The sequence below is a fragment of the Bactrocera oleae genome, chromosome 3 (genome assembly GCF_042242935.1).
Source record: "Bactrocera oleae isolate idBacOlea1 chromosome 3, idBacOlea1, whole genome shotgun sequence".
Taxonomy (NCBI): Eukaryota; Metazoa; Arthropoda; class Insecta; order Diptera; family Tephritidae; genus Bactrocera; species Bactrocera oleae.
Genome location: NC_091537.1, coordinates 38650197 through 38664874, shown reverse-complemented (window position 1 = coordinate 38664874; position 14678 = coordinate 38650197). Strand labels below are relative to the sequence as shown.

Sequence of the window (14678 nt, the reverse complement as noted above, 5' to 3'; positions counted from 1 at the left end):
TTCAATTGAGGGAGTTGAGGCCACTTAGAAATGATACAGTTAATTCATTGTATTCCAGACTTATCGATTAAAATTTAATCATAATTGATGAAATATCGATAGTAGACGCTCGTATGTTTAGCTCTGTTAATGCGAGATTAAAACAAGTTTACAAAACTTCGTTGGTATACCGATCATAGTGTTTGGTGATTTGAAGCAACTCTCACCTGTTGGAGATAGGTGGATATTCTCTGCTAATCCCAATGATGCATAGCGCACTTTAGTTGGTTCCCCTTTGCGGCAGTTATTTAAATCCTTTGATTTAACAGATCCATATAGCATCTGGTACTATGACAAATGAGGACATATCACTCATTGAAACTTGAGTAGTTAATTTCGAGAAAGTTCCCGATGATGACATACACTTATTTTGGTCCAATGAAGATACAAATAATTTTACTGCCCTTAAGCTCAGTCGAATCCCAGCTGAAGCTATACTTTCAACTTCAAAAGACTCAGTTAAAGGAATTGGTATAAGTGAAAATGAGAATATTTTGGAAAGAGTTAAACTTTTCAAAACTTCTGAAAACCAGGGACTGCCCTATGAATTGACAATAAAAACTTTTGCCAAATATATGATTACAGTGAATATAAACACGTGTGATGGGTTGGGTAATGGGACAATTAGAAAACTTATGGAAATTGATTTTCATTGTTCATTTCCAACAACTCTGTGCATTAAAATTTTGGAACCTTCTGTTGGTTTGATAGCACGATCAAAAAAGCCTCATTCTCTAGAAAGTTCCTGTTCAGGAATTAAAAAAGTTCCAAAATCTTTTGTAAAAAAAAATGTAAAAGAAATGAACAAATTTCAATTGGAAGTAATCAATTTCCAGTTGTTCCTGCTGAGGGAATATAAATCGCTTGTAGTCGAGCTAATACTGCAAAAGTTCTATTCATCATAGGAAATTTTATTCCTCCCAATAATTGTCTGAATCGGATTCTGTATTTAGGGAACTGGAGGAATTGAACACAAATAAAGCTCTCACAACAAGTTTCAATTGTATGATTTCCCGAACAGCAGGAAATCAAATTTTATTCCATAATGTTAAGAGTCTTCACGCTCACTTAGTGATATTAGAAGCGACTGTTTGATGCTATCTTCGGATATTTTATATTTTGTAGAAACTTGCAGTTATCTTTGCAAAAATTTTGATATACCAGGATTTTCTCCAATTAACGTGCTGAGGATAGAAAGCACGGAAACAAGAAACAGAAATAAACGGGGCAATATAATATTAAGGCAAGTAAGAAGGTCAAGTATTAGGTCAGGTAAAAAGCAGCCAAAGCGGCTGAAAAAATTAATTTAGTTTATGGGCCCGATACTGTAAACGAAAGTGTAGCACAAAAGTGGTTTCGAAAACCGTTGGAACAATTTGCATAACCTTGGATTCAAAAAGAAGCTCGATGTTTGGGTGCCACACGAACTAACGCAATAAAACATGATGGACCGAATTTCCATCTGCAAATCGCTGCTAAATCGCAACAAAATCGACCCGTTTCTGAAGCGGATTGCGACTGACTGGGTCACTTACGACAACATCGAGTGCAAATGGTCGTGGTCAAAGCTCGGGGAAGCGACCCAGACGTTGCCCAAGACCGGATTGACGGCCAGGAAGGTTTTGCTGTGTATTTGGTGGGATTGGCGAGAAATCATCTACTACGAGCTACTCCCCTATAGCCAAGCGCTCAATTCGGCCCTCTACTTCCAACAACTGGGCCGCTTAAATGCAGCACTCATCCATAAGAGGCCATCTTTGATCAACAGAGGCCGAATTGTGTTCCATCAGGACAACGCCAGGCCACACACGTCTTTGGTGACGCGCCAGAAGCTCCGGGAGCTCGGATGGGAGGTCCTAATGCACCCACCTTATAGTGCGGACCTGGTATCAAGTGATTACTATCTTTTCCTGTCCATGGCGAACGCGCTTAATATGCAAAGCATAGTATTGCTACCTCTATAGAACCAAAGGCTGTAAAGAAAATTTATTCAGGCCGCAAAGTTTTAGAAGCGGTTTTGTTTAAGTGTTTCAATATTAATATTCTGGTTTTATAGAGACTACAGCTTACTCTGTCAGACATTTAATTGTAGAACTAAAGGAAGTTCTTACTTCTGAGTTATGCAATCAGAATGTGCTAATTGTTGGAGACTCTGACTGGTGTAGAATATTCAACTACACCTGCCGGTACACAAATTGATTCGGTATTTTTAAACATGGATCCTCCCATGTTAATGCAATTACATGTTTACAGCCTTTCACATAAACCTTCCAAAATTATCAAATGCACAAAAATTGTGTTACATTCGATACAAACCAAAAGGTCAAGCAGGCGTAGTAGTCAAACAGTTCCCATTTGATGACGCTTGGGAAGCTCTTAAATCAAGATACGAAAACGAAATAATATTGGTCGATAAGCAAATAACGATATTAATGAACTTGCAAAAAATTTAAAAAGAAACAAGTGGAGAATTTATCGAACTTCAGTCCACTGTTTCAAATTGTTTCTTGGTTTTATCGACTCAAAACATTCCCACAGACAGCTGGGACCCTATGCTGGGAAATATATTCACAGCAGCATTACCAGAAAAGTCGGTTTTTTTGTGGGACCAGTCGCTAATTAATTAATAAATCAAAAAAGGTCATGTTGCAACCTCAATAGAAGCTTCTACAGGTCCCAAGCCAAAAGCAACAAGAATTTAAATAGAAGCTTCTTCGAAACACAATCGTTCTCATCTGAACATAATAAATATGCGTCCTGTAAACTACAGGTTGGTTTTGAAGTGTCTGCTCTTACCAAGAAATAGCAGTCATAGCTCCAAATTTTTTTTCTCAAGTTGTTACATCGGTCGCGAGAACACATGTAAAGCTACATTTTGTCCTTCTGTAAATTAAATCTTTGTTTACAAACCATTTGAACTTGACGTGTCAAAGTATTTTTTTAATATGGAAAAAATTTAATATCGCGCAGTGATTAGATTCTTTGTTTTGAAAGGTTGTGAGAAGTGTATGAGGAGTCCTCACCATCAAAACTTACCGTTGAATTTTGGGCTGGTGAATTTGAATGTGGTCGTACTAGGCTTGAACACAATCCACGCGGATGACCAAAACCCGCAACTACGCCAGAAATTATTGAGCATGTTCATAATATTATTAGTGAAGATCCACTTTTGACTAAGCATGAATTTGCTAATGCTATAGGCATCTCAGACGAACGAGCAGTTCATATTTTACATGGAGAATTACATATAAAAAAAGCTGTTTGGAAAGTTTGTGCCGCCCACGTTAACAATTCAACAAAAACTGGATCGACACCAATTTTCCTAGCATAATTTGTAGGATTGCTAGTTGTTCAGCTCCAAAGCACGTGAAATCACAACGATCAGCAAAGAAGGTTATGACATCAGTTTTTTGGAATGCAAAAGGAACTTTGTTGATTGATTATCTGCAGAGAGCAAAAACAATCAACTCTGAATATTATTGCAGGCTTTTGGATCAGCTGGATGAAAAGATTCGTGAGAAAAGATCTAATTTGCAGCACAAAAAAATAATTTCATCAAAGCAATGCACCTGCTCACAAGGGTGCTTTACCAATGAAAAAATTTAATGAATGAAAGTACGAATTGCTTAAGCATCAACCGTATTCCCCAGATTTGGCTCCCAGCGATTACTACCTCTTCAGAAACTTGAAACAATTCTTTGGTGAAAAGCGTTTTTCGTCGAATGAAGGAGCTATTACCGCCGTCGACGGGTATTTTGCAGAGCTTCCCGCAAGTTCTTACAGGGATGGCATAAAATTATTGAAGGATCATTGGAATAAGTGTACTAAAGTTAAGCCTCATTCAATTCAATAAAACCATATATTTCGTACCAAAAATAATATTTCTTTTTATACTTTTCAACCAACCTGTATGTTCAGGAGACCATAAGCTCCAATGTTGCGAGAGATTCAAAAAAGACTTTGTACAAACTGTTTGTCACATGCGAACACACTTAAAGAGTCGAAATTAAATTTTACTGCGTTTTTTGCCATAAACGATGCAATTCGGTGCTTCATATTAATAATTTTTCCAGCTTGCCCCCAAACAGCGCAAACATCAAGAGAGTCATGTGGTTAGTTGCAACAGCAAAGCCTGAAGAGCCAAATCCTGAAAATTGGCAAGAAGTACCATGCTGCTCAATGGCATTAAAAACGCACAAAATCAAACGCCACACAGCGAAAACCACAGTAGGGTACTTCTACTCACATCAGTCGTCTCCATCGAACACTGAGGAGAACTGTTTAAACTTAGGGCCTTAATAGGCCAAGGATCACAACGATCTCTCATAGCGTCTAGGGCATAAAGTAGGCTACAACTGCCAACAAAACAAGCCAACTTTGAAATTACAGGAATGGGCGGAAAAGTAGTTCAAAGCTCTAATAAAATCTTCTCCATTACCCTAATTTGGGACAAGATTTCAATCAAGTTAGCAGCATTATATTTGCCCAGAAAGTCGAAAAATCGACTCTTTACACACAACATTGGATGATACTGACATCCTTGAGCGATTTTCAACGTACTTCCGAGCCCTCAGGGTAATTGCTTACATGCTTAAGTTCATAAAACGACTCAAAATTAAAGTTAAGGGAGCAACCTCAGTATACTCCCAATGCGATACAGTGACGCGCCCAGACTTACAAACAGCAAAAGTTGCTTTTATCGCATCTACTTAAGCACGTTATTTCAGCCGAGAAATATCATCATTAAGAGAATCGAAGCTGGATGATAAAATGAGCTCACTCTTAGTACTAAATCTATTCATAGACAAAGGTCTTCTTCATTTCCAAGTTATACCAGACAAATCGCAATATTTTATATACTTGTACTAACTATGTCCACCTGCTATTTCTACATGCAGAACATCGCCTCATGCAACAAATAGTCCGTTAAGAGTTTTATATTCGAATACTCAAGCCCAAAATAAACAAAAACATTTTCAGTGCAAAATCTGCACTATGCATAAGCAGAAGATGCGAACGCGCTGCAACTTCGCTCTGCCTTTTACTAATCCAGGATTCGATTTTGATGGGCCCTTTTAGATGAAGGCTTACATGTTAAGGTTTCCCATTCTCGTGAAAGGCTACGTGGCTGTCTTTGTCTGTTTTATGACAAAAGCAGTGCACCTCGAGCTACGTACGAATCCGACAAAGGAGGCTTTTCTTGCGGCATTTGCTAGCTTCGACATACGACGCGGTTTTCCGTTAAAACTCATGAGCGCCATTGCAAAACATTTACAACAGTTCATGGATTTTAACAAACAAGTCTCATCTGAGATTGTACAAAAGTATGCTCCCCAGGGTAATAAGATGAGTAAATATGGATGTGTTTGCTCTGAATTTATTGCGGCAGTGTTACCTTTGATAGCAAAGTGTCCCGTTCTACGCGAAAATTCTGGCAACACTGCCAACCTCACACGTTCTATCGGTAATTTGTTATTAATCAGTTGCACATCACTAGCAAAGCAAACGCAACATAAACAAGTAAAGAGGGGCTAAGTTCGGGTGTAAACGAACATTTTATACTCTTGCAACGTGCAAGGCTACCTCAAAGGCACTATTTGTGTAAAGTTTCATCCCAATATATAATATTATATTTATGGCTGTTTGATTTGTACACTGGAGAGAATCAGATGGAATTCAAAATTGTGTTATATAGGAATTAGGTGTGGTTTTAGTCCGATTTCGCCCATTTTCACACTGTATCAAGAAGAATGTTACGTACTGAATTTGGTTAAAAGCGGTCGAGCACGTCCCGAGATATGGGTTTTGGTTGTTTGGGACCCTATAAAGTTTAATTGTATTATCCTGGTTTTAATCAAAAACCGTTATATTAGTAGTGCGCGGGGTTATCACCCGCTTTCAACCATTTTCATGGATAAAGCTTAGTTATGCAATTTATTGGTTTCGATGCGTTCAAAAAGATGTGTATCAAGTTTCATCGAGATATCTCAATTTTTACTCAAGTTACAGCTTGCACAGGCGGACGCACGGACAGACAGTCACCCAGATTTCAACTCGTCTCCTCATTCTGATCATTTATATATATAGTATGTAACCCTATATTTAACTCGATTAGTTTTGGGTGATACAAACAAGCGTTAGGTGAACAAAACTATTATACTCCGTAGCATCAGATGCAATAGTATAAAAATGTTGCAATTACTGTAATTTAAAAACAAATATATAGAGAATATATATACAATGTATGTAGATCTATGAATTCATACAACATGAGAGGATACATCATTTTCGATTCCGCAAGAAATACCGTCATCATTGAATGTAAATTTGTATTACATAATAGTATCTTCCAGTAGTTACAAGAAAACTGAGGCATATATATTGATTTTATGATATTTCTTTATTTACAAAATTTATGTAATCATATTATTGAACGCTTTATCATTTGTACTCACCAGTAAAAGTCGCGAATTTAAAAATACTTTTATTTGACTTTTGAAAACTAAGATGGAATGTGTTGACCGAGGTATTTTAAATAACACAGCATTTTAATATCATATAATCAGATATGTTTTCCTGAGTATGAATCTTACATCCTGTTAAAAAATTTCTTGTTGTTGTGTTAAAGGCTGCGTTGTATGTCTCACAGTATGCCTTTTAATGCACTGATGTTGTTATTAATTGTTTTTTCTGTAATTTGTATATCAATAATGGTAGGTTACTTCTTGTCCGTAAATTTTGTCTACAGTAGTATTATAATTTTTATGTGAACAAAATCGATTTGTACAATATATAATGGTGGGTTAATTAGTCTTAACAATCTAGTTTTAGCATAGTAACGACAAAAATGTGTACGTCTTTGTTAATGAGTAATTATTATTAAATTGGTTATTTTTATTTTCATAAACAGCAATTAAACTTTATAATGTATAATGAATTTTATAATTAGCTTATCAACACTTTTTCATTATTATATTCAATGATATTATAGTGTATTGTCTATAATATATAATTAATAAAATCTTAGAATAATTAACTTTTGCTATTTCAATTAAATATTTTCTGTACAAATTTTGACAAGAGTTTCTGTATAACAAACACAGTTCGTCTACTAAAACTTTATTCTTTCAAAAGACAAAACCCAATTTTTTCCGATTTTCTTTACTCATTTATTCACGCCAAGAATTTGTAATCACTGCCATGTTACTTATTGCGCAGGCTCAAATATAAACAGATTATAAGTATACACAAGCAGGCACGTATTTTCGAATTTAAACCTTTTCTATTACTTCGCACCCTTAACCATGCTCGTGAATAATATTCATGTAAAACTTTGTTATGATATGTTAAATACCACAAAATTATTATATGGATTAAATTCTGTAGATTAATTTATCGTCCGAAATTATATGATTGCACTAATCAATTAATTTAGAATTGCATATATATCTGTATTACTACTTGGCTTTTTCACTCTTGTTGAACAGAGTAAAATGGTTTGTACACCTAACGGCTGTTTGCAGTGCTACAAAAACAAATCGTAATAACTTTTTTCATGCTCAGCCACGCATATGCGATACCTAATTAGAAAATTATTTATTGAGGCCTGAAGTGTTGAAGTCGGGATTGCCTCAATTATTGATTTAATGGGAATGGGCCTCATCAGGCATAAACAGGCAATTTATCAAGTTATTGTAATGAGCTACTAACTCCAAGTTCCGCTGATGACTTGCGAGTCGAAACTCTTTGATTTGCTTGAATTGACAGCCGCGATTGTTTCTTGATCGCGAACATATGGATCTCAATGGTACGGTCTTCTTGCGATATTTCCAGATTCGACAAACCTGTTTACCACCTCATAATAGTTCACCTACTCGGAACACTTTGGACGGAAATGACGAACTGATAAGCATGGTACCGCTGCACTATCCAAACCCCCTTTGCGGTATCCCAAGCATTTATTTTTAAAAATTTAGATAATAGCTTGCCAAATAACAAAAAAGTAAGTGGATTACTCACACAAAAAGAAAGTGATTATGGCTTTTTTTTTGTAGCACAATTCGTGAGCAACCCAAATGATCAGGATAATGAGACGAGTTGAATTCCAGGTCAACGTTTGTTATGTTCTGTCCATCCGACTGCTTATGCCCGCAATAACTTGAGTCAAAATTAATATATATATATATATATATATATATATTGACACGCCCACAAAATGCCGTTAAACAGAAAGTTATAAAGATACCATTTAATTATTAAGCTGTAATTTGGTAAAGGGAATCAAAGAATACAGTGGAATTTGTCGCTCAAAATTTTATAAAAATAGGCGTAGCAGTTTAGTGTACATATATACCTACATAAGAAACGTCTAAAACTGAATCAACCAACTTAACTTTTCTGCGAAAATCTCTTTCTTTTTATTCCTCCTACACTATCACAATAGGTAAAATCAGATGATAACCACGCCCCAATTGGACTAAGGCAAAGGATGAAGTCTACCTACAGGTACATCTCTTAATTATTACTCCACCAAATTCAACGAAATATTGTTCAGAATATTATATTTGTATCCTTATGTCACATTGCGAAATTAATGGGAAAAATCAGAATAAACCACGTCTACCTCCCGCATATCACAATTTTATACACTGATTTTCGACTTCCAGCTGTTTATGTTTTGTTCAAAATTTGTGATATTTTAATGAAATAATGTGGAACATTTTTTTAAATGCTAAAAATTATATGAATGGCTTCGCGCTGAATATGAATAGAGTTGGTCTTGACCTTGATATGAATCTCGCATTTCTAATACGAATATAATGATTTCCAGCATAGGTCTAGCAATAACACTAATTGGGTTTATGACCTATAATATAATAATGAATGTTGAATTCTTTCGGAACATTGCTTAAGATAAAGTTTGGCAACACCTGAAGATATTTCCTTGGCTCCAATCCTTGCAGGTTGCAAGATTTTAAAATTTTCGGTTACACCCGAACTTATCTCTCTTACTTGTTTTTTTAATTCGTTTATTAGTACTTCTACTGTTGGATTTAGCTTGTATGACGACATATCATTTTTTAGAGTGGTTGTTTTTTGCTGTAATCATCCATTAGAGTTGTGTGACCTGTGTAGGTTATTACTTTTTCCAAATACTGTTTTTCCCATTAAGCTATAGGCAATAATTTATAAACTAGAATAACGAGCAATAAGTGGTAAGTTGTTGGAATTAGAAATAAAGAGAAGAGTATAGCATGAAATTGGGACTTTAATTTAACAATCCAGTGATCGAACACAAGACTGAGTTACAAGGTAGACGATTTATCGATAAATACGTTAGAATTCTTGTGAGAAGTGAGATCGTCAAATAAATTCCTAAAGAGAGAATTGTTTTAAAATAGCAAAATTTAACGGTTTAAAGATTCCAGAACTAAAAAAGTGGTTTAGCAAACGTGGTTTAGCTCCATGTGTTGCTAAAGTCCGAATTACAGTCTATGTTTATATGTGTTTCAATGGGAAGTAAAGGAAGAAACTACGAAGATAGAAGAAAAGGAAGATTGAGCCTCGCTCGTGAAAGATTGTGGACATAAACACGATTTCTGCTGCAATATCCCAGATGGGGAAAGAGCAGGATGCACGTATATCGCAGATATCAGCGCAAATGTCCCAGATGTCAACGCAAATATCGAAACAATTTAAAGAGCAAGATGCACGTATGACCCAACAAATAGCAGAGGTGTCATCACAAATGTTTGCACAACAATCCCAGTTGTCCTTGTTAGAAACGCAGTTTTCAGCGCAGTTGGAAGAGCAGTTCCCAGCGCACGACGCGCATATATCAGTAGAAGAAGTGGATAAATTAAGAGACCGTCTCCGAGAGCTACAATTAAATCGGCCAATTATGTAAGCCAAGGTAAAACCTCCATCCTTCGATGGCACTATTCGGTTACATGTTTTTAAGCTTCATTTCGAAAAGACGGAATCTTCAAAAAATTGGAACGCTGAAGATAAAGTAGCTGCACTGTTCGTTGCATTAAAAGGATCTGCAGCGGAGATATTGCAGACTATTCCAAACTGCGGGGCGAGTAGTTATGAAACATTTATAGGTGCATTTGAAAGACGGTATGGTAGTGAGGACAGGAAGCAGATCTTCCAAAACGAGTTGCAAAATCGCCGCCAGAAAGCCTAGAGTTTCCTACAGAGTTCGAGAGGTTAGCTCACTTTGCTTATAAACATAAATCCGTGGAATACATCGAGGACACGAAATTCAGACCTTCATCAATGGAAGACGAAATAACACTACACGCTTCTCTGACACAAGAAACTGCATCTCTGCTTAGCAATCAAGCAGCTCATAAAGTAGAAATGAAGAAAACACTTGGGTGAATCAATTTCTTGAAAAAATTTACAACATGCAGAAAGCAACATGGAAAAATCTACGGAAGCGCGTAAAAAAAATGATGGTGAGGTTAAATGCTTCAACTGCGGAAAAAGTGGCCAGTCCAATAATCCAGTTGGACGTAAAGGGAAAGCTGAGAAAGATCAAGCAAATGTCAAGTCCAACCAATCGTTAAACTAACGTGAGCCAGCCGAAATGGCACGGGCTGGCTCCCGCAAGCAAATGCCCTGTAACCTTCATTTCACAAATAAGGAGGAATACGAGTAACGTTACCGTTAGTGGATGTGTAGACGGCAAAAGGCTCATACTGACTGTGATTACGCGTGCATCACATTCCATAATTCGATCTGATCTGGTTGATAAAGAAGTGAGGCCATTAGCTGGGGCAAAGTTGCGTACTGTAACTGGAGAAGAGACCCAAGTTCTTGAAAAAGTAACGTGCGAGATCATAATTGGAAAGGCAGCCGTGTTTTACAATTTTATTGTGGCAAATATCGTCGACGAACTCATAAATGGAGTAGACTTTCTATCGAATCCAGGAATCAAAATTGACATGAAGAACAGGATTATGACGATAATAAGTACAACGTTAGACGAGTGATAACAACAGAGAGCCAGCAGGTTCTACCAAAATCAGAAGCAGTGTTTTTGGGCAGAAATAGAAGGAGACTATGAGCCAAAACAGTTGTGGTTTGTTGAGGCCAGAAAAGAATATACACCAAACGTATCTACAAGCAAACCCCTGGCTATGACAAGACAAGATAAACGTGTTCCAGTAAGATTACTTAGTGAGTGCAAGTTACCAATCAAACTCTTCAAAGGGACTATATTTAGACAGTGTCAAGAGATTGAGGCCATAAAATGGTTCTCAACTCTTGATTTGAAAAGTGGGTTTTGGCAAGTGGAGGTAATCGAAGAAGACAAAGATATTAAAAGGATTTCATTGGAAGACCAGTTTGGTATACCTTGACCAGTTTGGTATACCTTTACCATCGTGTTGGGTAAAAGCTTCGATGAACACCTTAAGAACTTGGGAGAGGTTCTGCAACAGATAGCTAGTGCTGGTCTACAGTTGGGTTCAAAGAAGTGTTCCCTATTCAAAAAGGAAGTAAGCTACTTAGGGACATCGAAAGAAATTTTCACAGCTAATAAAAAGATGGAGGCGGTTAAAGATTGGCCCACTCCTAAAAATTTACATGAATTGTGGAGTTTGCTTGGACAGTGTACTTATTATCGTCACTTCGTTCTAAATTTTGCCAACGTAGCTAGTAGCCTCCATGAAATCACGAAAAAGAACAGAGTTTTTGAATGGAATAAAAAACAGGAAGTGGCATTCCCAACTCTGAAGAAGCGGTTAAGTACTGCGCCAATGTTAGCATACCCGGTCCCAGGATCATCTTTTATTTTGGATACGGATGCCAGTGGGTTTGCAGTAGGAGGCGTTCTATCACAAGTCATTGATGGCATGAGAAATTCGTTGCGTATTAGAGCCAGACAACAAAGAAACCAGAGAGAAGTTATTGTGTTACTCGGAGAGATTTATAGCGTTGGTGAAGTGCATCAAACATTTTCATAATTGCTTTTATGACCAGCGATTTCGGGTGAGGACAGCATTGAAGTGGCTTCTACAATTCAGGAGCCCAGAAGACCAGTTGGCATGGTAGATTGAAATACTCCAAAGTTACGACTTTTCTATAGAACATCGTAAAGGTAGTAGTCATGGAAATGTTGATGCCATGACCTGCCGTCCCTGTAATTTGCAATGCAGACATTGCCCGAAAGCAGAGGCCAAAGAAGACATTATAGATGTCCAACTATTGATTACACTACATCAGACTGGGACCCGAAGGAGCTACGGAAATGTCAGTAAGAAGATCCAAATGTGCCAAGAACTGGGTATCTGGAAAACTCGTACAACTGCTCTACATCCGCATGTTAGAACGATACAATCGAACTTTGGAAGAATATTTGAGGAAAGTTGTGGGCAAGTATCAAAATAATTGGGATACCCATATGTCCTTGTTCCGGATGGCATATCGGTCTACTGTACATTAAATAACGGGACAGACTCCAGCAAGGGTAATTTATGGTAATGATCTTCGACTACCGATCGATATGAAATTTGAAATTAACGCCAATGGAGGAAGGAATGTTAAGGAAGCCAACATCATCCTAGAAGACGAGATGAGGGATATATAGGGCTAGAAAAATACGACAAAGGCAATATACTCTGTAGGTTTTATTTAAAGCGATTGGGTATTGTTATAGAACCCACAACGAAAAAAGGGCTGCGAGACTGTGCAATAAACACAGTTCTAATTAGAGTGTTGATGTGTAAAAATCAATTAAGATAAAAGCAATAAGTTGTAAACTCGAATAACGAACAATAAGTGTTAAGTTGTTGCAATTAGAAATAATGATAAGTGTATAGCATTAAATTGAGACTTTAAATTACCAATCAAGTGATCGAACTCAAGAGTGAGTTAGAAGGTAGATGATATATCGAGAAAGTCGTTACAATATATAAAAAATGGGAAAATTCTACGATGATGGAGAAATTCGTATTCGTGTCAGTGATCAGTTCGTCATAAATGTCATTGTTTCCAAGGAAAACATGCACTACTGCCTCAAACCTGTTTCAGGCTCTTTTCTTCTTATTGTCAAGTAACTTCGTGAAAATATCACAATCCATAATTTTTTAATTTGAGATTCCAGCTTTTATTTGCAAGAGAAATGACACATTTGGAGAACCCTTTTTGTCCTTATTTTTAACAGGTAGAATCAAAATTGATATGAATCTTTAAATTTCTACTCAAATTATAAGTTTTTTCTTTCATGTATAAATTCGCTGCAAATGTGGCAAAACAAGTCAGCGTCTCGTTTACAAAATCTCGGAGATATTTTGTAGTGGTTGTTACAGGAAAAAAAAAGAGGAAACATGTTATTTCTCTATCTCCCGTGCATTTCCCTCTCTTTTGCTGGCAATAGCCCGCTAAGACCGACATTAAGAGTATGTGGGCGCGAAAATCAAAAATGGTCAAATCGCTATAATCACTTAGGGGTCATCTCATGTGGTGGGTTAAAAAAATCTATTTTTTTCATATATTACTTTCTTTTAAGAATAGGATAGATAGTAAAGTGACTTTTAACATGTAAGGAAGGGCTAAGTTCGGATGTAACCGAACATTTTATACTCTCGCATAGTCAAATGGTATACTCGTTTGAGATTTCTTTGTGGATTGACTGATATTTTCGGTAGAAGGTCAACTATAGGCACTGGGGTCCACATATTTAGTACTTAGGGGTTTGAACAGTTTTGGTTTGATTTAGACAATTTTTGGCCGCAAGGTGGCATACTTTAATTGCATTATTCACGCAAAGTTTTACCCCGATATAATCATTGTTACCTGATTTGCATAGTGGAAAGTGAAAGAATCAGATGGAATTGAAAATGGTGTTACATGGGAAGTCCGATTTCGCCCATTTTCGCACTATAATATAGAAATACGAAAATAACGTTATGCACCGAATTTGGTTGAAATCGGTTGAGCAGATCTCAAGATATGGGTTTTCACCTAAAAGTGGGCTGTGCCACGCCCACTGACTAATTTTGAACGCGGTTCCTATAAAGCCATCTCAGAGATAAAATTTAATGTCTCTGGCGTGTTTAGTGCTTGATTTATGGCGCTTTTAGTAGTTTTTAACAGTACCGTTATATGGGGAGTGGGCGGAGTTGCCACTCGATTTCAACTATTTTCACACCGTCAATAGAAGTGCTAAAAACATTTGCTTCTAGTGAATTTTGTTATTATAGCATTAGCGGTTTAGGAGATATGCACATTAAACCTATTAGAGGCGGGACCACGCCCACTTTAAAAAAAAAACAATTTTAACTGCAGATGCCCCTCCCTAATGTGATCCTGTGTACCAAATAACAGTCTTGTATCTTATTGCGGAGCTTAGTTATGGCAAGTTATTTGTTTTTGATTAATGGCGTTTTGTGGGCGTGGCAGTGGTCCGATTACGCCCATCTGCAATACCAACCGTCTCACGGTACCAAGAAACATGTTTACCAAGTTTCATAAAGATATCTCAATTTTTACTCAAGTTAGAGCTTGCACGGACGGACGGACAGACGGACAGACAGTCACCCGGATTTCAACTCGTCTCTTCACCCTGATCATTTATATATATATAACCCTATATCTAACTCGATTAGTTTTAGGTGATACAAACAACC

At 36.9% G+C, this 14678-nt stretch overlaps 1 protein-coding gene across 7 annotated transcripts in view; it reads right to left on the bottom strand.

The window, feature by feature from the left end:
* Nucleotides 1-7278, bottom strand: part of Ndae1 (Na[+]-driven anion exchanger 1) — a 710325-nt gene extending 703047 nt beyond the window's left edge. For 2 of the 7 annotated variants that reach the window (XM_070106547.1, XM_070106548.1), the window contains exon 1: nt 6495-7007. The gene's annotated coding sequence lies outside the window, so the exon portion shown is untranslated. The other 5 variants (XM_070106543.1, XM_070106544.1, XM_070106542.1 and 2 more) reach the window with 5 other exon arrangements.
* Nucleotides 7279-14678: the final 7400 nt, after the last annotated feature.